Genomic DNA, 25,168 nt, shown 5'->3' on the forward strand with positions numbered 1-25,168 from the left:
ATATAATCAAGGATAAAGGTTGGATAGTTGTGGAAGTAAATTTTGTTGATGGATTTAATATTTGTTATTTGGCGCGAAAACCAAGAGAGGAAATGAATTGTTATATATAGAGGTGATAGTAGGAGAGTAGTCACATGAAGGATGGTGGTGTGTAGTGTTGTCACTAGTGGTTGAAGATGTTATATAGGGAAGTTAATTGTTCTAAAGGGGTTGATTTTATGGAGACTGATTGGTATGTATGGTTGTGAGAGAGTATAAGATGTGGATATAGGAGGTGTTTGCTAGTAGTTGGGTACTGATGGTATGGTTACATTTGTCAGAAAGTGTTAGTTATGCGAATGGGAAATTGTGTTAGGAGGGGCATACGAGTTAAGCACGGGCGAGAGGTAACCTTATCAGGTGGTAACTTACGTAATCAGGATTAGCTAGTTAGATTCGATTATGGGTCCATGATATGTGTAAATGTTTGTGTGAGGTTCTGATCTCATGAGTCATGGTATGGATAATATTCGTAAGGTTGGTATCTGTGATTCCGTGTAATATGTTGCGTCGTGATCTAGTAGAGCGGTTTTAAGAATGTCTTCTGGTCAAGGAAGATGTACAGAGTCAGTGTTATGGGATTGTAAAAGTTGCGATGACTATCGATATAGTTGTTGTGCCTCGAGTGGCGATGTAACACCCCCATACTCTAAGTGCCTTACCAGGACCACCCAGGTATAAGGATGCTACCATCTCGGTTGCCCGAGGCATGATAATCATAAGACAATGAAGAAACATACTTTATTAAATAAATTTACGTGATTACATTACAAAACCAACTGTAAGCAAAATACAACTGTTCTCAAACTATAAACCAACTGAAAGGAACTGTTCTAATAAACACAGCGGAAGACTAAAGACTCTGCTATGTGATGACTCCATCCCCAGCTAGATCCCACGCGTGTCCAAGATATACCGCTTAAGCAAATCGCTCACCACCCCCGAATGGATCACCACAGTTTTTAAAACATTTAAACGGGGTCAGTACTAATCACACAATTAATATACATGTCACAATAAGACAAGCAGACAGCTTAACCATCACATACACACACCATCACACCAATCCCAACGATCTCAATCACCGACTGTCCACTGGACCAGCCCTGCCAGTGGGGGACCGCAGCCGTTCCCACCTAAGCCCCGCTCATCATACCGAGCGATAACCCTGTCCATTAATGTGCACATCCCCTTCCGTGGCGGGTTCCACGAAGGGCGAAACTAGGGCGTGAAGCCACTCCCGCAAGTGACTCCACTCAGCCGAGAACGCATCTCGAGAACCAGAGAACAGTCAATCACAATCACAATCACAATCACAATCACAATACAATTACTATATCAAACAATCAATCTCAATACATCAACAATCATCCCATTATGGGACTAATACCGAGTAGGAAATCCTACCCGAAAGCAACACAATCATCAGACGATCTAGCAGCTGTCTCAAAACCCCTCCTTTACAAATCCTTCTCCTATCACATAATCACATAATCACAATCTAACCTTAACAAATCATAAAAACCCCCAATCCCAAAATTAGGGTTTAACCAAATCAAAGGAAAGACAATAAAAAGGGTACATAGATCTTACCCTCGACGCAAGGAACTCAACGGTATAAACAACGACAAGAACTGACCGTCTGAACTCCGGGAATTGCCAAGAATGCGATTAAGAAGATGAACTTGTTTGCTTTCTCTCTTAAACAGAAATTTATGTTTTGGAAAAGTGATTTGGAAACAATGACGGAAGTGTTTTATACTTTAATCGCATTATTAACAAAACCCGACAAAACAGCCCCCGTAAACCGGCTACTCGATCGAGTAGCTAAGGTACTCGATCGAGTGCCCCCTTACTCGATCGAGTACCCTAGTTACTCGATCGAGTACCCAACAGGTCAGAAACTATTTTATTTCGCAAAACTCCCTTACTCGACAGAGTAAGGCCTACTCGATAGAGTACCCCAAGACTCATAAATACGGAGTATTACAGTCTTCCCTCCTTAAAAGAACTTCGTCCCCGAAGTTCAACCCATACATAAAAACAACCATGCTGACTCGACCAAGACACAACAACTTAGCTAAGGACTCAAGAACTCGACCGAACATAGAACATGAACTCTTAACCCCCATTCTACCAACTATGTTTACTTCCACAACATGACTCACTATATCGTATCTACCACATATATATCTCTCACGACACCAACTCCATACATAATCAACTACCATCCTCTAATGCTGCTAGCTCCATAATATCATCAACTATCAACCCAATACTAAGACACTCATAGACATCAAACGGAATGTTACATTCTACCACCCTTAAAAGGAACTTCGTCCTTGAAGTTTACTCAGACTCATAACATCATCCTCCAACTGTCAACACTATATAAAATATTCTCATACTCCGAAGCATCACACTACTACAAGCACGGCCATGGCCTTTTATAAGTATTATCCACAAAACAAATCCCTCCTTTACGCTACGCTAACACTCTACTTCCAATTATATTACCGCATGCACCACCATGAAACTCTCTTTTATTGCATCCTACTCCTCTTAAGACAAATGTTACGTCCTCGTAACTCACTAATACTAAATCCTTAGCTATGTTTCATTACCCTCTTTACCACTACATGTCAAAGATAACCGTTTATAAACCAAACACTCACTATTCTTATATCCAAGGCTCCCGTACATAAACATTTCTCATTCCTCAACTCATTCGGCATAGCACCTAACCTATACCATAAACTCGTAGCAAATCGCCATACCCACACTTCATTATTACTGCCAAACCAACATACCTCGCTATGTAAAGCACTTATCTTCCAGAAGCATAACTCCCGATCCACACTCGTTACGTATACTCACACTAGATCCTCAAGTTCTTTCCTTCATTACCGAAAAACTCATACACAACTTAACATGACACTAATTCCCAATACCCTACACTCACTGTCTCAACAAAAGATTATGAACCACCTGCATCTTTCGGGTCATTACCCCACATGTTCTACGACTCACTTGCCATTACCATGTCTACTGAAACCTTAACTAGAACAAGATCAGAATTATTGTGACAACCTCTCACAACCGTGTCCCATTAATAGAATGTCACTATACCATGACAACAACGAAAACATATACAACTCTCTTTATATTAAACTCTACCCTCCTTCTCAAACTGAAACTTGTAAGAAACATTAGCAAACAAAACAATAGTCTATTTGTCCAAACTGAAACTCACAGGAAACAACAACAAATAAAACAACAATCTATGTATGACTGGTATGTACTTTCGAAACTCGAATCATAATCATCCCGCCTACTCCACCACAACCGGTGACGGCATCACAACACCGCCACCAACAGCCACACCGTAGTGCGAAAATACCCGTATCGCAGCACTATGTACCGTGCCCGGATCACCACCCGAAGCACCACAACCACACCGATAGACATCACAACTGCATACAATTCCCATAAACACCGACTCAAAGATAACTTCTCAGACAAGAAAAAACTTACTCAAATCCACTTTATTAAATCACCACGCAACATATTATATGGATAAACAGATAAGCATCTCATGAACATCATCTCTACCATTTCACGGAATACACGTGTTATTAATACACATAAAATTATAACTAGCCATGTCAAATTAATCAAGTTATTACCTTTTTGGATATTATTCAATTAAATTACCGTGTCCAACCTGTATATATTACAGAACATTCATAAAACAACTTTATAATTATCACACCATACCACTTCTTGTGAGGTCAGAACCTCACACAAACATTTACACATATCATAGACCCGTAATCACAACCAACTAGTCAATCCTGATCACGTAAGTTACCACTCAACATAGGTTACCTGTCGCCCGAGCTTAACTCGTATACACCTCATAACATATTCTCCCTTTCGCATATCCATCACCCTCTGCCAAATGTAGCCACACCATTAATACTCAACTACTAACAACCGCCTCATATAACCACATCTTATACTCTTTCATAACTGTACTTACCAATCTGGTCTCTGCAAAATCAACCTCTTTAGAATTGTTACCTTTCTAATATACCATCACTCTTAACCACTAGTGATAACACCACAATGCCACCACTGCTCGTATATCAAACCTCTTACACTCATATCAAAATAACATGGTTTTTCTCCTATTTTTGGTTAACATTCCAAATAACGAACAGCAAACCCATCCACAAAATTACCTCAACATTATTCCCAATACTATCTTATTTGTATTGTCATCCAACTCTCCATCAAATATCTCGTATCGTGCTAATACTCCACCAACTTCTTACTCCCTTAATTCCTCGAAACTCATTATCAATCATGTTGTCCTGAAGCTCCTATATAACCTTCAGCTAACATCCTCATGATACTATCACACATTTCGATGATTCCTTACCTTTATATCACATAACTCCGGTGAACATTTTCCTCAGCTTACTTTTATCCTTCTTTTCTCTTTACACTCAATAATACCAATTTAATAGCTCAACTCCTTATTACTTCTATCTAACCCTTTAGTGCACCAATTACCTTCTCATCGCTCTAAAACTCAAATCCCATTATTTTACATCGATATCATCTCCCTCTTTCTTACCACAAATATTCTCTTATTATGCCATCAATCACCCTTGCCACTAATCCATCCATAGAATCAACGTTTACTGTTCAACAATTGCATCTCCCTTCTTACATCTCTAGAAATCAAAATTCCTTTCATACCGCTAATTTCCCAAGGAAAACCCACAATAGTTTCCTCTCTTAAAAAGCCAAATCTCCACCCCGCGACATGTCTCCACAAAGTTCACTATATACCACTCTTCTCAACCCCTTTAAAACGAACTTTCATTATGTATATTCTTAACCCACACGGCTCTTAACTACCTCCCTCCATAATTCTTTACACATCTCAAGTTATCACTATCCATATCCTTACTCTCAATCCTTTCATTCTCACGTCCCTTAGACTCACATCATCCATTGCCCACATTCACTTACTTTTACGTTACTCAACACACACTCATATCACTCATCTCATTTCATCTCAGAAAACATGCTCTATGTCTCAATTAAGCCATAACAATCTTCCTTTTCTTTTTCCACTATCTATTACAACCACGTATAACTCATGTCCTCCCACCGAACTCATACTCACCACAGGTGTCACTCACTACACCACAAGATTAGGTAACTTACGCGTCAAGACCAACATACATGTAAATCAATGCATAAAGAAGCAAAATAATAACTTTGAATTAAACATAATATGCAACGAAGTCAAAAGATAAGCATATGACCCAAAACAAGGGTCACTAGATCGAGTACAGGCCACTCGATCGAGTAAGGGACTTACTCGATCGAGTAGGTCAAGATCAGAAGCACGTAAAACAAATCACCAGGGCTACTCGATCGAGTAACTAACGTACTCGATCGAGTGCCCCATTACTCGATCGAGTACCGAGGATACTCGATCGAGTACCCGAATTCTCAGCACTGTCCAGTTTTCGTAAAACAGTCATAACTCACTCATTTCTTGGTCGTTTTGGGCGTGTGACCTATCGCTAGAATCGTAAAAGGACAAGCTATCACCTCCAATTGGAATCACATCAAAATCATTTATGAGTCTCAAGTTATAGCAGTTTAAAGACAACCTCTTTATAATCGAAAAACACAACTACTTGATTTTACTTCCAAACAACTTAAACAACAACCAAGCAAACAAAACCAGTCCAAAACTCATAAAACCAGTATTCATAATCATATGTTACTATTTTCAAAAGTCAAACAACAATATTCATCATGCACATAACTTATCTAACTTGCCAATTATGACTTACCCACATGTTTTTATTCTATCACTTTTCGTAAACAAAATCACAAATACATGACATCAAGTCCCCTATTCACATGTTACTACCACGATGATTCATCTTTTCCACTAATTCATCCATCATACCACATATTTATCCACCATATTCGTTCAACATATTCACTCAGCACATGTTCAATTCACACTCCCAACCTTCTGTACTTTTACTCAACACGACAACAACAACATGTAGACTTACACATCGCTTTATATATATATAGACAAAACACTTTTCCCTTCATAACTATAACATGCCAAATTACGTGTATCAATCATTATACTTTCATGCTTTACAATCCACCAACATATAATTCACGTCATCATCATCAATTCATGCAACATACTACTACATAGATACACACAGCACACAATATGCACATAACGATCCCGACACTTATCCCATGGTGACCGGTTCAAAATCGTAGGGCGAGTTCGCGACTTTAGGACGTCTCCCAAGTCTTTGCATTAGCTCCTACAACCTTTACCCCGGGTTCATTTTAATTGACTCCCTATGTTCATTAAGTTCATTGGTTACAGGTTTCAGGATCGTCTCTCTGATACCATTTGTAACACCCCCATACTCCAAGTGCCTTACCAGGACCACCTAGGTATAAGGATGCTACCATCTCGGTTGCCCGAGGCATGATAATCATAAGACAATGAAGAAACATACTTTATTAAATAAATTTACGTGATTACATTACAAAACCAACTGTAAGCAAAATACAACTGTTCTCAAACTATAAACCAACTGAAAGGAACTGTTCTAATAAACACAGCGGAAGACTAAAGACTCTGCTAAGTGATGACTCCATCCCCAGCTAGATCCCACGCGTGTCCAAGATATACCGCCAAGCAAATCGCTCACCACCCCGAATGGATCACCACATTTTTAAAACATTTAAACGGGTCGATACTAATCACACAATTAATATACATGTCACAATAAGACAAGCAGACAGCTTAACCATCACATACACACACCATCACACCAATCCCAACGATCTCAATCACCGACTGTCCACTGGACCACCACGCGCTGGGGGACCGCAGCCGTTCCCACCTAAGCCCCGCTCATCATACCGAGCGATAACCCTGTCCATTAATGTGCACATCCCCTTCCGTGGCGGGTTCCACGAAGGGCGAAACTAGGGCGTGAAGCCACTCCCGCAAGTGACTCCACTCAGCCGAGAACGCATCTCGAGAACCAGAGAACAGTCAATCACAATCACAATCACAATCACAGCCGTCACAATACAATTACTATATCAAACAATCAATCTCAATACATCAAGAATCATCCCATTATGGTACTAATACTGAGTAGGAAATCCTACCTGGAAAGCAACACAATCATCAGACGATCTAGCAGCTGTCTCAAAACCCCTCCTTTACAAATCCTTCTCCTATCACATAATCACATAATCACAATCTAACCTTAACAAATCATAAAAACCCCCAATCCCAAAATTAGGGTTTAACCAAATCAAAGGAAAGACAATAAAAAGGGTACATAGATCTTACCCTCGACGCAAGGAACTCAACGGTATAAACAACGACAAGAACTGACCGTCTGAACTCCGGGAATTGCCAAGAATGCGATTAAGAAGATGAACTTGTTTGCTTTCTCTCTTAAACAGAAATTTAGGTTTTGGAAAAGTGATTTGGAAACAATGACGGAAGTGTTTTATACTTTAATCGCATTATTAACAAAACCCGACAAAACAGCCCCGAAATCGGCTACTCGATCGAGTAGCTAAGGTACTCGATCGAGTGCCCCCTTACTCGATCGAGTACCCTAGTTACTCGATCGAGTACCCAACAGGTCAGAAACTATTTTATTTCGCAAAACTCCCTTACTCGACAGAGTAAGGCCTACTCGATAGAGTACCCCAAGACTCATAAATACGGAGTATTACAGGCGATCCGGGTACGGTTATATAGATTGTTGTTTATATACTAATAAGACGAACTTTCGAAAGTATATATATATATATCAGTTATATAGATTGTTGTTTGTTTACTGATGTTGGCTGTCGGTGTCGGTCTGGGCATATAGGTTGTTGTTTTGTTTATTAATCTTTATTTTCAGTTTCGGCTTGGGAGTGAGGATAGAGTATGATATGGAATAAAGTTGCGTATGTTTCCGTTGTTGTTATGTTATAGTGATATTCTGTTATTGGGACATAGTTGTGGCAAGAGTTTTGTGGAATAGGTGTGTGCTGAGTTGGAAGCCGCAAGTGGTTTATAACCTTTTTATTAGGACAATGAGTACAGAGTATTGGGACTGAGTATCATGTCAAGTTATGGGTGAGTTTTATGGTAATAAAAGAAATGAACTTGAGAAGCTAATGTGGGTGTGTGTAGCAATTGTGGATCGTGAGTTATGATCGTGGAGATGAGTGTATATATATGGAAGTATATCGTTTTAGGGTTATGTTGAAGAGTTGGGGTAGTGGTTATGTTAAGGATTTTATGGTATAGGTTATATGGAGTGCAGAATGAATTTAGGTATGAGAACGGTTAGAGTAAGAGAGCCTTGGATATAAGAATGGATGCAGGTAGGTGTTGAGGCTATAGGCGGTTATCGTTGACAGGCGGTGGTGATGAATATAATGAGAAGATATAGCTATGGATCTAGTATTAGTACGTTACTAGGACGTAACATTTATCTTAAGAGGAGTAGGATGCGACAAAGAGGGTTTGATGGTCGTACATGTTGTAGTATAATTTGGGCGTTTGAGTGATTGTGTAGAATAAAGGATGAATTTGTGTTGCGGTTGATTTTGTAACAGGTAATGGCAGTGCTGGTAGTAGGATGATGTTTATGTGTATGAGTAAACTTTGAGGATGAAGTTCGTTTTAACGGTGGTAGAATGTAACTGTTGGAGTAGTGTCCTCCACAATAAGTGCGTTTACATATTAAATCTCGTAAAAGGAATATCAGGGATTTATATTATTTACTTGTCAGCTGGTCATCGTTAATCGGTAATGATTGGCTGACTAGAGTTTGACATTAATGTCGTGTGACGGCGGTGATCAGCTTATCCCTTTAGGTCACACCTATAGGATTACGCCCAAATTGGATAAATTAATTATTTGTATGAGATACGATATAATTAATTCCTAGTATTAATTGACTTTTAATAAGTCGTGTGAATGTATTATTTGATGACGGGTTACAAACTCGGGCCAAGAGGATTTATTATTTAATTATGTGATAATTAATTAATAAATATAAATTAGAATTTATTAATTAATTGTTAATTAATTAGTTTTATCCGATATGTGTGTATGTTGTGAGGCGGAGATAATTAGCTATTTAAATTTACACGAGGTTGTAAAATTAGCTAATAAGGGTTCATGAGATACATTTTATATTGATAAAATGGTCCAATAACTACGTAATAGTTAAGTAGTCATTAGTTATTAATTTATATTATTTAAGTGTTAAATAATCAAATTAATATTTAATTATATAAGATAATTAAATATAAGACTTATAAGCATTTGCGGGACAAATGTCGTAAATCGAAATGGACCAAAATATTACATGTGGGTTGACACTTGTATAAGATAAGTGTTATTACATGTGGCATAACCCACTAAAAAATGTTTAACTCATTTCTTTACATTTTGTTCTCTATAAATACCCCACTATTTACACTCATTAGAGGGTTAATTTTAGACCAAAAAATCCTCCAAATTACACCCTTGGTCGTGCCTATTGAAGAGAAAAAGAAAAAGAAAAAGAAAAACTTATTTTCTTAATATTTTCTCATTAAAAACTGGATCAAATTGTTGATCATCATCAAAAGTAATTCACAAAACTATAATACATATAAAATAATATTATTAGTTTAATAATGTTACATAGTATACAAGGTTATCTTACTAATTATCTAGTTAGTAATTATTAGGATTTTTGGGTTTAATTTTGGGTGTATCTTAAAGGAGATCACCTAGGTTGGTGATTTGGGTATTGGAGGATCATATACATAATATAAGCTCAAGAACAACATCAAGGAAGGAGTCATTGAGTTGTGCCCAAATATTTTCAAAAGCAATGTACGGAAATTCTTCTTATATGGTTTTATACCATCTTTTATGTTGTTTACATTTACATGCATGTAGATTTAGACCATCTTATGAAATTAGCTAGTAATTTTAATATCATTAGAAGAGTCTAATGAGGGTCTAAATACTAACAAGTGGTATCAGAGCATTGTTACATACATGCATGTAGTAGTTATAAGGCGATTTTATGAGTTTATGAGATAAATTAATAAAATTTGATTTTGTTGTTAAAATTTATTTTATCAAAAAATATTGTCTTTCATGTATATAATCTGGTCTTAAAATGATATGGGTCGAAAATTTGATTTTTGTTATATTTAATCACTTATAATCACTTTTTATGATTTAAAATGGCATAAAATTGAGTAAAAATGCATTAAAATTAATTAAGAGTTAATTAAATTATGTTGCATGTTAATTTTATGCATATTTATTTAAAAATAACCATATGCATGTTCTATTTATGAAAAATAGAAATTTTAAATTAATGTGATTAATTTAGGTAGTTTATTGAATTTTATTTGATAAAAATTGGTAAATAATGGTTATTTTACAAATAAATATTGATTTAATTTTTGCGCACGAAATTTTTGGATTTTTAGATCCTGTAAATTGTTCCAAAATGTACAAAATTTTATTTTAAAGTCGTTTAAATTTTTATGATTTGATTTAGAATTAAATCGTAAAAATTGTCGTTTTATCGCGAAAATTATAAAATTGTTTTAAATAAATTTTAAAACCAAAACTTTTCACATGCATGTCATTTTGGTGAAAGACCAGAATATAAAAAACCTTAAAATTTAATTTTCCATAAATATTTTAATTAAATGGAATTTTTCCATAATAATTATGAATTATTATGTCATTTTGTTAAAAAGTATGTTTTAAAACCCATATTATTTCAAGATAATTAGTGGGAATAATTATTTTGAAATTATACCAGATTTGTATGATAAGTTAATCTTAAATTTTTTTTAAGAATTGATTATGGATTCTTTAATGGAAAAAATTCCGTCAAAGCAAGCTCAATTGATCGTTGTTGGTAAGTTAGACGATTTGGCATGACATTTTTACATAATGCATTTTTATTCATATAGATGAATGGTTTTAGTATTTCCATCATGTAATTTCACCTAATATGGCCATAGGTAGAAGTTGGTATTTCCCGTAATGTAAGGGAATATCGACTTGTTTTGTAATTAATTGCGATTTCGCATCGCCCAATTTGTAATTAATTAATAGTTTTATTTTTATTACAAATTCTATAATAGGTAATTGCTAGTAATTTAATTATTAGTAGTTAAATGAAACATCTAAAGACGGAGTTTTTCATAAAGACGGTGAATTTCGGAAAGCCGTTCCGAAATCCTAAAGAAGGAGACAAATTTTATGAAGACTCAAGGGACCAAGGAGTTTGTTTTCGAAGTGTAATAGTTTAAGTTAATTAAATTAACTAGGTGGCCATATTAGGACTTGATTGTTTTTAATTTTTATGCATCCATGCCAAATCGTTACTACATGTTTTGTTTTTGTTGTTGTTATCGATTTAACCGTCTAGCATTCACCAATTTTGTTCACTTAAAAGTGATAGACAATTAAATTGATAGATCTCTCACCTTTAAATGAAAATTGAGATTAGCCTTACCAAATAATATCACCTATGATTCCCTTTTTTATTAGAGGTAGGTTCGGATCACCGAGGTACACTCTTTTTACGTTGGGTAAGTAGGATAATAAAAGTTATTACGCGTGAAAATTGGTTGGACTCAACGGGATTAATATGGGTTGAATCGGTCCACCGTGCCCATATTTAATTCTGGGGCTAAAAGATAGATTTTAAGAAAATCCGTCAACCAAGAGTTCTAATAGTAGAACCAGTCAAAATTGTTGACTCACCAAATTTATATAAATATGGGTTGAATCGGTCCACCGTGCCCGTGTTTATATAAAGATGGATCTTGGAATCATTTATATAATTCACTGGGAGATAATTGTATAAATGAGAACCTTGATAAAATAGTTTTACAAGTAAAATGTTTAAACGATTAATGTTAATTTTCCTTTCATTTCCTTTGAAGTAATCACGATGGCTTCTACTAGTCAAACTGCCACAATAGCTAAAGATTCATTATTTCGTTCTTTTATGGACAAATATATTTTAAAAGCCGACGGTAGTAATTTTAAAGATTGGGAAGAACAACTTCGATTAGCTGCCACAGGTGATGACAAATTACGCTACCTAGTTGATCCCTCTCCCCCTTCGCCTAGTACTAGGGCCACTGTCGATGTAAGGGAGGCTTTTAATGAATATCAAAGAGAATCTGCCACTGTAAAAAATGTTTTGATTTTTGCTATGGATCCTCCCTTACAAAGGTAATGCATCAAATTCCGCAATGTTCATGAGGTGTTCTCGAGGCTTTCTACAATGTTTTCTCAAGCCCCAAGGATAATTCAATATGATACCGCTGTCTGTTTCTTTGAGGCTAACCTTAAAGATGGACAACCCGTGAGTTCACACGTACTTAAAATGATTGAGTACATGAAAACTCTAGATGGGTTAGGATGCAAGATCCCTGATGAGCTTGTGTTAGACCGAGTACTCCACTCTCTCTCACACATGTCAAAGGATTTACCCAATTTAGGGTAAATTATAATATGACAAACATGAAGAAAAGTCTACATGAGCTCCATTCTCTGCTTGTGCAAGCAGAGAAGGACATGGGATTGAGTGGGAGTACGAGGAGGGATGTACTTGCGATCAATGTGAAGGGGAAGATGAAGTTTAAGAGGAATGCAAGTAAGAAGCCCGTACAGCTAGAGGGCAAAGGTAGGGCTATTGCGAATAGCTCTACCAAGCCTAAACCTAAGAAGGGTAATCCTCTTAAAGACACTTGTAATTATTGTAATAACAAGGGACAGTGGTGGCGTGATTGCTCCAAATACTTGGATGACATCAAAGCTGGCATTGTGAAGCCAACATGTAATTTATCAACCGAATCTTTTATGATTGACATAAATTACGCTTCAAATACAACTTGGGGATTAGATACTGGTTGTGGTTCTCACTTGTGTAATCACTTGCAGGGCCTAAAAAGCGTAAGGAAGCTAAATAAGGGTGATGTTAATACCAAATGGGTAACGGGTCTAAAGTAGCCGCCGTTTCAGTAGGAACCTATGTACTTAATTTAGCTTCGGGTTTGCAGCCGTTTCTAAATAATTGTTATTTTGTATCGACGTTGTCTAGAAATATAATATCAGTATCTGTGTTAGACACAGAAGGTTTTGATTTTGTAATCAAAAACAAGTGTTATACTTTTTCCCAATGAGATTGTATATAGACAAGCTATTTTAATCAATGGTATTTATATTCTAGACACATGCAATGATGTTTATCATTTAGATAATAAAAGACTCAAAACAGGTGATCATGATCTATCTTATTTATGGCATTGTCGATTAGGACATATAAACGAGAAGCGCATTAAAATACTAGTGTCAACTGGTATAATTAAACCTTTTGATTTCGAATCATTTGGCATATGCGAATCTTGTCTTCTTGGCAAGATGACTCGTGCAACTTTTCTAGGAAATGGATCTCGAGCTAGTGAGTTGTTGGGTTTAATACACACCAATGTATGTGGTCCAATGACAGTCACTGTTAGAGGCAATTATGACTATTTCATTACTTTCACCGATGACATGAGTAGATATGGGTATGTCTACTTAATGAAGTATAAAAGTGAAGCTTTTGACAACTTCAAAGAGTTTCAGAATGAAATAGAAAACTAATTAAATAAGAAGATTAAAACATTACGATCAGATCAAGTGATGCGTGTCCTAAATATGATGTTTTACACCCTCTTTTACACGCATTTCAGAGCTCAAATGTGTAGTTTATGCTACTATTTTCCCTATTTCCGTCTACTTTTGTGTTTATTGTGTAATATTGCAGAAATGTGATGAATCCGGCGGAAAATGAGCCGAATCCGTCCCCGAGTACTAGGCATAGGACCTGACGTGAAGTAAAGACTCGGGAAGCAAACTTGGTGCACGTATCGAGGCCTGAAAGACAAATTTACGAGGCTTCTGGAGCAAAGTACCGGCTGAAGCAGTCGATCGACTGACCTCCATGGTTGATCGACCAGGGCGCAATTCCTAAATAAGATTAGAAGCTACTGTTCAGTGAGGTTTGGTCGATCGACTGGTCCTAGTGGTCGATCGACCACACCGTGATTCTTACGCAAATTTGGAAAACGAGAAAGCCCAATGTAATTAGGTTTTAGGAATAAAAGTTACGTAAGACTATCTATATAACGTAACTTGAGGTTTCAGAAGAGGGATGTAGAATTTTAGGGATCGAATATTTAGGGTTCAATTTCGAGTTTAGCATTAGAGTTCATAATCATTCAATACAATTTACTTTCGTTAATAAAGTTCGTGCTTTTGGATTCTTCTTCCTGCTTTCATTCGGTAATTCTGATTCTGTAATTTCAGTTTACCTTTATTCATTCATAGATTAGAATTGCATAGAGTAGTTTCCCCAAAGCCTTATTTCGTTTATGCATCTTGTTTGCTTAGTTTATTTAATCATGCATCAAATTTTGTTAATTAATAATTTCATAGTTGTTATGAATTTTATCATGAGTAGCTAATCCCTTCGTGCTCAGATGTAGGGGACCTGTAGTGTAGGCGGCGTAGATTTCGTAGACCTGAGTCGCGTCATGGTCGATCGACTGCCTTACCTGGTCGATCGACCGGCTCACGTGAGATCAGCTCCGTCTTAATTAATTTAGTTGCTATATTTGACGAATCGAGTGCACGCGACTAGTTGAATGCTTAGGAATTGACCGACCCGATAGATAGAAAGATAGGGGAGGGGAATAGACTACTTAATTAAGTCGACTAAATTAATAAGATCGAGAGATAAGTTAATTTAGGCTTTTAAGAATCACTTTTTCAGGGCGAAAGTCAGTACTAGTGATATTAGGGACCCGTAGCTAGATCGAAAGATGCTACCTGTTAAGAATGGACCGAAAGGACTTCTTTTCCCGTCTTACGTGATTATTTCAGACTTACCTAGGATACTGCCGCCGAAACTACAGTGAACCGACCATCTTAGCATCCTTTTAATATTTGATTTCATCCGATTTCTTTAATCACTAATTTATTTGTTTTAGTTTATGATGCGAGTCCGCTAAGTGTTCACAAATTAAGATGTGCTCGTTGGGTCACGGTCGAATCAAAACACAATTTATAACTTCACAAACAACTCTACAATTAGTAAAGAGGCAAGTAAAGGTCGGATCCCAAGGGACGGGTATTGAAATGAGATTTCTATTGCAACTAGTGGTGTCTAAGGGGTGTCACAAATTGAGTTGATGTAGAAGGTCACTAAACTAAAATAGCAATGAAAATAAACTAGCAAGATGAATTAAAAGGGTGTAAACAATTGATTAAAGGCACTAGGGTGTCATGGGATCAGAGGGGAATCATGGGATATGATCATACAAACATGTTCTCAAATTATAAGCAAGCAATTATTGTTGTGATGGATTGAGTTGGGTTATATCTTACAATCCTAGGAAAGTTTGGGTCTCGGAGCCGAATCGATTAGATTGTACAACACCTACAAGTCGACTTAATCTTCCCTACTCAACAACATGCATGGTCTAATGAGACTCGAGTTGGGTTATGTCTTACAAGTCTCATTGAAAAGATAGAAGATGATAGTAAATGCAAGGATTCATAGGCTTAGCATTTCATCAAATATAACATGTGCATGAGTTGACATCAAAACAAGCAAGCAAATAAAACATGAAAGCATATTAATTTAAGCATGAATCATTCCCCATGTTGGTTTCCCCTAATCACCCATTTAACCCTAGCTAAGAGACTACTCACTCATTATCATGTTGATCATGCTAGCAAGGTTGTCAATCATACCAACAATATGAAACATGATGAATAAATGAAAGTAATTAACAATAATTAAAAAGGGATTAAGAGATTATACCTACTAATGATTCCAATAATAAAGCAAAGATAAAAGAAGTACTTGAATGCTTGATTGAGAGGTTGTCAATCTCCCAACAATAACCCAAATAATCTTCAATTACCCAAAATAAAGGATGAACAAAAGAGAGATTAAAGAACTAGAACTTGGATTAAAACTTGATTAATACTTGATTACAATATTAAAGAGAGATTTGATTGATATTAACTACACTAATTATTGATAAGAAGAACATGCTCCTCTAATTAGACTAATGGGGTATTTATAGTGGAAATTAGGGAGGATGCATTAGGGTTAACTAAGACAATCCGTGCTGGAGCCGAATCCGGGCGGAATAAGGTCGGGACGGGCGGATTCTGGCGTTGGAATCCGAGCGGATTCAAGGGAATCCGGTCGGATTGTGGAGGTGGAATCCGAGCGGATTCAAACAAAGCCGCACGGATTGTGCAGCTGCGGGACGGACGGATTGGTGACAATCCGCTCGGATTGTCACTCAGCAACATATCTTCTTCTTTTCTTCCCTTTTCTTCATAAATTCCTTGGGGATTTCCTTGGGGACTCAAGGATCCTTTCTCAACATTGCTCTTCTACTATAGTATGTACAAAGGCCTTCTAATCTTGTCTCTCCTTGATGCTTGGTAATTGAATTCGATCAATTTATTCTCGTTTTGCCATGAAAATGTAAGATTTTTACTCTTTTCCTACCAAGGGATCAAAATCTCAAAGAATATGCAAAACAAAGAACTAAAGATAAGAAATGACCCAAATATGCACTAAAAAGCATGGGAACAAGGCTAATTCGGGGGCTAAATATGCGCTAAATATGGTCACATCTAATATCCCCAAACCGAACTTTTGCTCGTCCCGAGTAAAGAGGTGACAAAGACTAGGACCAATACTAACCTATCCTAATAATATAGCCGATATGAGACAATTAGCGGGTCTCACTCCGCCCCTTCAACTCACAACAAGACAACCATGAGGTAGGATGCCTTCTTGCAAGGCAAGGTGGGTCTTGCCAAAATGGCGACACATCCAAACATTCAGCACATAAAATCACATAATGGATGCATCTACAAAAAGAATAGCCACTTCCTCATCAAGTGGCGGAAGCACTAAAGAGGAACAAATTTAAGAGCATGTAATCCTTCACAAATACTAGTTCAACAAATTACTAAGTCTAAGAGGATGGCACTAAATCACCTCCAAATGGTGTTAAACTAGACTACTTTCGTCCTCAATTTCTAAATGCTTTCGTCAAGAGCGATCGGATGGTGGTGGAATGATGATCCCTATGATGCTAGTAGCATATGACATGACAAGTCTCGAATTCTCTACAAAAGTAAAGGTCATGGATCGTCCTAAACTCGACCAAGTGGCTTGACAAAAGGCTTTTTGGGAATGAAATGCTCAAATCTTTATTCGCAACGGGTGGATATGACTAGTATTCAAAATTGTCCTCATTTCACTTTCACATTTCAAAAATTTAAGATGGGGTTTGTCCCTTCCGGGCTAGTGTCCTTTGCTTTCGCCAATCGCTTATTAGGCAACCGGTTAACCTCTAGACAATAGCTTTTCGGGGTGATAGTCACTCTGTCTCTGGGCGGCCGAATTCACAACCGTATGGGGGCCCAAGTCAATGGATCCCGCACCAAAGCACATCGAAGTGGTACGCCTCCATCAAAACAACTTAAATTTCTCAACTTTCAATAATTCATAACATTTGAGGTTTCCTTGGTATTACATTACTTCCACATGACAAAACTTCTTTGAAATGAGCACTTCAAGCTTATTGATAGAAAATATTTTTGGGTTGCCTTACCACAAGGTCAAACAAGGTCACCTAGACAAGTTAACCAAGTCCACATCGCATCACGGGGTTGGATAGGTGACTCACATGCAAACCCTTGACTAGGCCTTGGGTCATGGGTCAAAAGACACTAGTATGACACTATCTAGGGTGTTTTACAACCATTCTAGTAGGCAAAGTCTTAAGTTGAACAAGTATTTGTAATGGCTTAGTTGCTCTTGTCAAAGTTCCTAAATAGGCATTTTTCAAAACATTTCTAACATGCAACTACATGCCATGATGCAACTAATGTAAACATCCTAATGCAAGTGATTCTATCAACTAATATGACATATAAACTAAATGCAAGTCCTAAGTTCACATTGTTATACCGCATCAATCAAAATAAAGCCACATAGTCATTAACATAAAGAGGAAAAAGGAGATTGGAAAGATCATACCATGCGGTCTTCAATATCCTCATGTCTCGGATGTGGCATAGTCAATAAATGTGAACAAGGATAGAACAAACACAATATATACAAGACAATATATACAAGACTACAAAAGGGAATAAACATGTTTTTGGGTTTTCAATTTTCAAATTTTTATGATTTTTGAGATTTTTCAATTTTTGTGGATTTTTGAATAAGAGTTAAATGTTAGAATTCCCATCCCCACACTAATATGGGCATTGTCCTCAATGGCCAAAATGATGGAAATTATGCAAAGATGATGCATGATTTCTATACTAAATGCAATCTATACTAAGCTACACTACATGATGCATGGTTTTTGTTATGACGGAGAGGATAATTTAGATTACCTCCCGTTGTGTATGCATTAACTTCCCCAAACCGAGTGAAACACTATTGCTAATGTCCAAGGATGGGTGTAGTTCATGCACACACTATGCTATGCATGAAACTAATTTGTCATTTTGGATTTTGAAAATGGGAACAATAAAATGAGAACACCTCAATGGTACCGAGGTGTGAGTCCTCTAATGGTGCTAGGACTACTCCAACAATGATCAAAATTATATTTAAAACAAAGAGATAAATAGACAAACCATGAGAGGGTAGGAATCTCCAAGGCTTGCTAATCTTCCATCATGCTATCACCATCACTTTCCTCATTAGAAGTGGCCACATTGCCACTTCCCTTGTCATTTGCTTCTTCACTTTCTTCCTCATCTTCCTCATCATCATCTTCACCATCCTTTTCTCCTTCACTTGCTTCTTCCTCAATGTTATCAGCAACTTCTTCATCATTACCAACAACCTCATTGTCACCCAAAACGACCCTAGATGCACCCGGAAATAGGACTTATCTATCCGCCCAACTAGGCAAAGGACAAGATGGATCAAGTAGTCCTTGCCTAGCTAAGTGTAGGAGGGGTGGATATTGAGCCAAGTAAGCATTTTTCCGATCTTCAAAGGCTTGCTTGTGCATTGCTTGCATGAGAAGAGTCACATAATCTTTTCTAGCTTCAACTCCTTCCGGCTTGAACTCTTCATACTCAAAGGGGTAAGGTGGTATGACAATGGAAGAGGAGGGCATTTCAAGATCACCCTTTTGTTGTTGAATAATATACTCGGCCTCTTTAGAAAGGGGAAGTAGATAATTGGTCCGGTGGACGCTTAGACGACAAATCTTTGAAGGCAAGGTGAACGATCTAGCTTCACTAGTGAGCCATCCATACTTAGTGTCAAGGGGGTTATGGGCAACCCACTTGAACTTGTGTATCATAGTATGCATATCAACAAGATGGCCACCTTCCTTTGCTTTGTACTTGTTATCCTTATTGAAGTTAGGATCAAAGTGCTTAGCTAGGATAGTGACTAGGCCGCCATTGACAATAACGGTTGTGCCCTTCTTCCCACAATCAATGTTGAGCCATCTATCTACCAAGAGCCTCAAAGAATTGTAAGGCTTGGTGTGTACTCTTTCAATGTTCAAAGCCGATTCAAGGAGAATAAAATCAAGTTTTGTGAAATGGTTGGTATCTTTCCTTGCAATTATGGTGTTACCAACGACCTTGTGCCATACTCTTATGCCCGGATGGTGGACCAAAAGAGCACGAATCGCATGAAAGTCCTCAAATTTCTTCCCGGAGATTGCCTCCCAAAGAGGTTCGGGGTCATACTTTCCATAATTCTTAAAATAACTTGGTTCATCACTAAGACCCAAAATTTCACTCAATTCCCTAAAGGTAATGTGTCTACTAACATTAGCTAGACGAAACTCGAGATTCTCCCTATTCTCAACTTTGGTGACTTTCAAGGAACTCAAAAATTCCAAGGTAAGGGAGGGGTATGTCAATTCCTTTGTTTCAAACAATTTCTTCAACCCCATGGCATTGAAACAGGCTCTAGTTTGCTCAAGAACACCCAATTTTTCTAAGGTATCTTCACATATAAATTTGGTGGATTGTAATGACTTCATAGCAAACTTGACAAAGGTATTTCTATGGGTATCGGAAATAAAAGTTACCTCCGGATAATGCAAAAGTTGATCGATTTCCGGAGTAGAAGGTGTTGTTGCTCCCATAGAAGGTTGTTGTTGTTGTTGCACTTCCAAGTTTGGTGTTGCTACCACCATAGCCAATGCTTTCTTTGTTTGAAGAGCCGTTTGCCTTTGTGAGAGTGCCTTAGCCTTTGGTGCCTTTGTTGCCTTTGTTGCTCCCTTAGTCCTTGCCATTGATGATTTAACCAAGAAAAGAATGAACAATCTTCAATTTGTAGTATACCCAAATCGATTTGAAGCTGAAAGGCTTTGCCTTTATGAAATCAAAAATCGACTCAAAGGTTGAAGATTTTGTGCTTGGTTTTGATTTTTATTGAAGGAGTGATTGATTTGTTGTTAGAAGGATAATTTGATTTGATTTTTGTGAATGTTGTTGAGGGTTTTTGTTTTTGTAATGGAGAGGATGAGGGTTTTGATGTTGTGGGTAGTGTTTATGAATGAATGAATGGCTGAATGAAGGTGGGAGGGGTTTTAAAGAGACCGAAATTTTCGAATCTGCAGGAGCAATCCGTGCGGATTCTGCCCAATCCGTGCGGATTCTGCTCTTTCTGGGCTTTACAAAACTCGCCTATAGACGGGCGGATTCGGTGGAAGACGCTCGGATTTGCTTGACACGGGACGGGCGGATTTGCTTGAAGACGGACGGATTTCAGTCCAGAAAATTTTGCTTGTTTTCCTCAGCTGCAAAGACGGACGTCTTTCTTTCAAGACGGGCGGATTCTTCAAGACGGGCGGATTCTTGCTCAGGACGCCCGGATTGAGTCACAGTCAAGAATTTTTCAAAATTCAGCTCAGTTCAAGACGGGCGTCTTTTCTGCAATACGCTCGGATTAGTGAAGACGGGCGGATTCTGTGGAATCCGCTCGGATTCTTCCCCTGTGTACACGGATTCAGTTCCATCCGTGCATAATGCGGTTCCCTTATCATTCTTCTATTCTTTCTTCAAGTCTTGTGTTCGTCATTGTGGGGGCACTACTAGGCATGGATAGCCTAGGCAATTGTCATCCCCACACTAAGGTAAAGCACTAAACATCAATTGAAATTGTTAGTCCCTCCCTCACTTCTCTCAAACATGACAATTATTTTGATCAAAGTAAATAAAAATCCAAAGATGACAAAAAATGCAATACAAGAATTGAAATGTAAGTTAGGGAGTTAGAAATATTTACAAGTGGTGGTTTAGGGAGGACTCCACCAAACTCTCATTCTTGATGAGATGTCAAGGGGGCAAGTTCAAGGTGTTGTTGATGTTGCTCAACACCTTGAAAAAGTAATCAAAGGCTTGTTCATTATCATGGTAGAGGTCTTCAATAGACCTTGGCCTTTGTTGTTGGTCTTGATCGATGGCATTACCAATGTAGGGATTAAAAATCCCTTCAAATTCGTCGTCCCAAAAACCACAAACTTCATTAAGTTGATCATTGAAAATCTCTTGCTTAGATGGAGACAACTCTCCCAATTTCTTCTCTTGGCCAATGAGGCCATCCTCTTCTTCCTTGATTGATTTTGACGAGCTTTGCAAGCTCTCCTTGTCACAATTCACTTGCTCTTTGAATGGAGCATCTTCAATTTTCTTCTTCCATTGGAGTTCCGATTTCTTCCTTTCATCCTTTCGGCTATAATGATCAATCATGAAACATGGTTCATGCAAACGAGGAGCTCTCATAGTCTTGTCAAGATTAAAAGTTATGCTTTCATCTCCCACTTCTAGAGTGAGCTCACCATGTTTCACATCAATCACCGCACCCGCGGTGTGTAGGAAAGGTCTTCCTAGGATGATTGGAATGTTGGAATCTTCCTCCATATCAACAATGACAAAGTCCACCGGGATGAAAAACTTCCCAATTCGCATGGGGACATCTTCCCATATCCCTAATGGTGTCTTCGTCGATCTATCGGCCATTTGGAGTGTGATGTTGGTGCATTTAAGCTCTCCCATCCCCAACCTTTTACTTACCGATTACGGCATGACACTCACACTAGCCCCTAGATCACATAAGGCTTTGTTGATCGTTGTGTCGCCAATGGTACACGGTATTGAGAAGCTTCCCGGATCCTTTAGTTTTGGAGGTGAACTCCTTGAAGTATTGCACTACTCACCTTAGTGAAGGCGATAGTCTCAAGCTTCCGGATCGACTTCTTCTTTGTGAGGATATCTTTCATGTATTTCGCATAGGCCGGCACGTGATTGATTAATTCCGTGAAAGGAATTGAGACTTCCAAATTCTTCACAATTTCCATGAACTTTCCAAGTTGATCATCAAATTTGGGCTTGGCTTGACGACTTGGAAAAGGGAGTCTAATCACAATGGGCTCCTTCTCCTTGGCCTTGTCTTCATTTTTCTTTGACCTTTCTTCTTTTGATGATTCTCCATCTTTGGAGTTTTGCATAATTTCTTCCTTTTCACTAGCTTCCACAACTTCATCCTCAACTTTTTTCTTCGGTGCTTCATACCTTGTACCACTTCTCAAGTGAATGGCACTAAACGTTTCATGTCTAGGGGGATTACTTTGAGGTGGTAATTGCCCCTTTTGTCTTTGTGAGCTTGAAGATGCTAGTTGAGTCAATTGTGTTTCCAACATCTTGGTGTGAGCTAGAATGTTGTTGATGGTGGTTTCCTTTGCTTGGCTATCTTTTTGCATTTGAGTGAAAAATTCTTGTTGATTCTTTTGCATTTGGAGGACCGCTTTTTGGACATCAAAACCTTGGTCATTTTGGTGATTGTATGGATTTTGATTTTGGTAACCTTGGTTTTGATTGTAAAAGGGTCTTTGATTTTGGTTTCTCATGGGTGGTGGAGTGTATGTTGTTTGAGGGTTTTGAACATTTTGGCTTTTGTATGAGAGATTTGGATGGAATTTGGTGTTTTCATTGTAAAAGTTGGAATAGCATTCACTTGTTCATTTGTTCCCCTACATTCACTTGTTCATGTCCCAAAGTTCCACAATTCTCACATATCCCACTTGGGATTGATGAGGATGCCGTCATGGCATTAGCATGATGCTTTGATGATTTTGTGTTTTCCTCAAGTCTAGCCATAGCTTGTTCAAACTTCAAGTTGATTGTGTCAATGTGAGCACTAAGTTGAGCACCCAATTGAGTAACGGAGTCCACTTCATGTTTTCCTCCTCTAGTAGCCTTGCGAGGTCTACTATATTGTGAGTTATGGACCGCCATTTCCTCAATCTTGTTCCATGTTTGATTGTCATCAACTTCGGTGAACATTCCATTTGATCCCATATTGAGAATGTTCCTAGAATCTTCATATAAACCATTCCAAAATTGTTGTACCAAAAACCATTCGCTAAGTCCATGGTGAGGACATGAGCGACAAATTCCCTTAAACCGCTCCCAAGCTTCATACAAAGACTCTTCATCCCTTTGCTTAAAACCCGTAATTTGAGCTCTTAGCATGTTAGTCTTTTCCGGTGGGTAGAATTTTTTGTAGAAAGCTAGAGCCAACTTCTTCCAAGAATCTATTCCAAGGGTGGCCTTATCAAGGCCCTTCAACCATTGCTTCGCGGTGCTGATTAAACGAAAAAGAAATAAGACCGATCTAATTTGGTCTTGAGTCACGCCCGTTTGAGAGATTGCATCACAATAGTCGCAAAAGGTTTCCATATGAGAATGAGGGTCCTCACTAGGCATCCCCCCAAATTGGCTCCTCTCAACTAATTGGATGAAGGCGGACTTGGCAATAAAATTTCCGGTTAGATGTTGCGGTGTAGGAGTACCATTTGGTAGATTCTCCTCGGTGGGTACGGAGTGTGACGAGAATTTAGGCATTGTAGGTGGATTTTGTGGGGTATTGTGTAATGGGTTCTCTTCTCCTTCTATTGCGAAAGGATTGACAAACTCACTAGTGGGTTGAACAACTTCACTAATACCTCTTAAATTCCTCCTAACATGTCTCCTATTTTTCGTCAAGGTTCTTTCGATTTCACGGTCAAAAGGTAACAAATCACCTTGTAACCTTCTAGACATGCAAAATATCAAACAACTCGAAAACAATTAGAACAAACCTTGAGGAGTTTTACTTCCCCAAGGCGAAGAAAGACAAAACTAATAACAATAAAAAGAAATCTAAATCAAGTAAACACCGTCCCCGGCAACGGCGCCATTTTTTATGCGAGTCCGCTAAGTGTTCACAAATTAAGATGTGGTTGTTGGGTCACGGTCGAATCAAAACACAATTTATAACTTCACAAACAACTCTACAATTAGTAAAGAGGCAAGTAAAGGTCGGATCCCAAGGGACGGGTATTGAAATGAGATTTCTATTGCAACTAGTGGTGTCTAAGGAGTGTCACAAATTGGGTTGATGTAGAATGTCACTAAACTAAAATAGCAATGAAAATAAACTAGCAAGATGAATTAAAAGGGTGTAAACAATTGATTAAAGGCACTAGGGTGTCATGGGATCATAGGGGAATCATGGGATATGATCATACAAACATGTTCTCAAATTATAAGCAAGCAATTATTGTTGTGATGGATTGAGTTGGGTTATATCTTACAATCCCAGGAAAGTTTGGGTCCCGGAGCCGAATCGATTAGATTGTACAACACCTACAAGTCGACTTAATCTTCCCTACTCAACAACATGCATGGTCTAATGAGACTCGAGTTGGGTTATGTCTTACAAGTCTCATTGAAAAGATAGAAGATGATAGTAAATGCAAGGATTCATAGGCTTAGCATTTCATCAAATATAACATGTGCATGAGTTGAGATCAAAACAAGCAAGCAAATAAAACATGAAAGCATATTAATTTAAGCATGAATCATTCCCCATGTTGGTTTCCC

At 37.9% G+C, this 25,168-nt stretch overlaps 1 non-coding gene across 1 annotated transcript; it reads left to right on the forward strand.

Annotated features, from left to right (window-relative positions):
* The first annotated feature begins 23,669 nt into the window (after positions 1–23,669).
* Positions 23,670–23,776, forward strand: LOC141644510 (small nucleolar RNA R71). The gene has a single exon (XR_012544125.1). It is a non-coding gene; the product is annotated as a small nucleolar RNA R71 (small nucleolar RNA).
* The last annotated feature ends 1,392 nt before the right edge of the window (positions 23,777–25,168 follow it).

The sequence above is a fragment of the Silene latifolia genome, chromosome 2 (genome assembly GCF_048544455.1).
Source record: "Silene latifolia isolate original U9 population chromosome 2, ASM4854445v1, whole genome shotgun sequence".
In the NCBI taxonomy this organism is placed as follows: Eukaryota; Viridiplantae; Streptophyta; class Magnoliopsida; order Caryophyllales; family Caryophyllaceae; genus Silene; species Silene latifolia.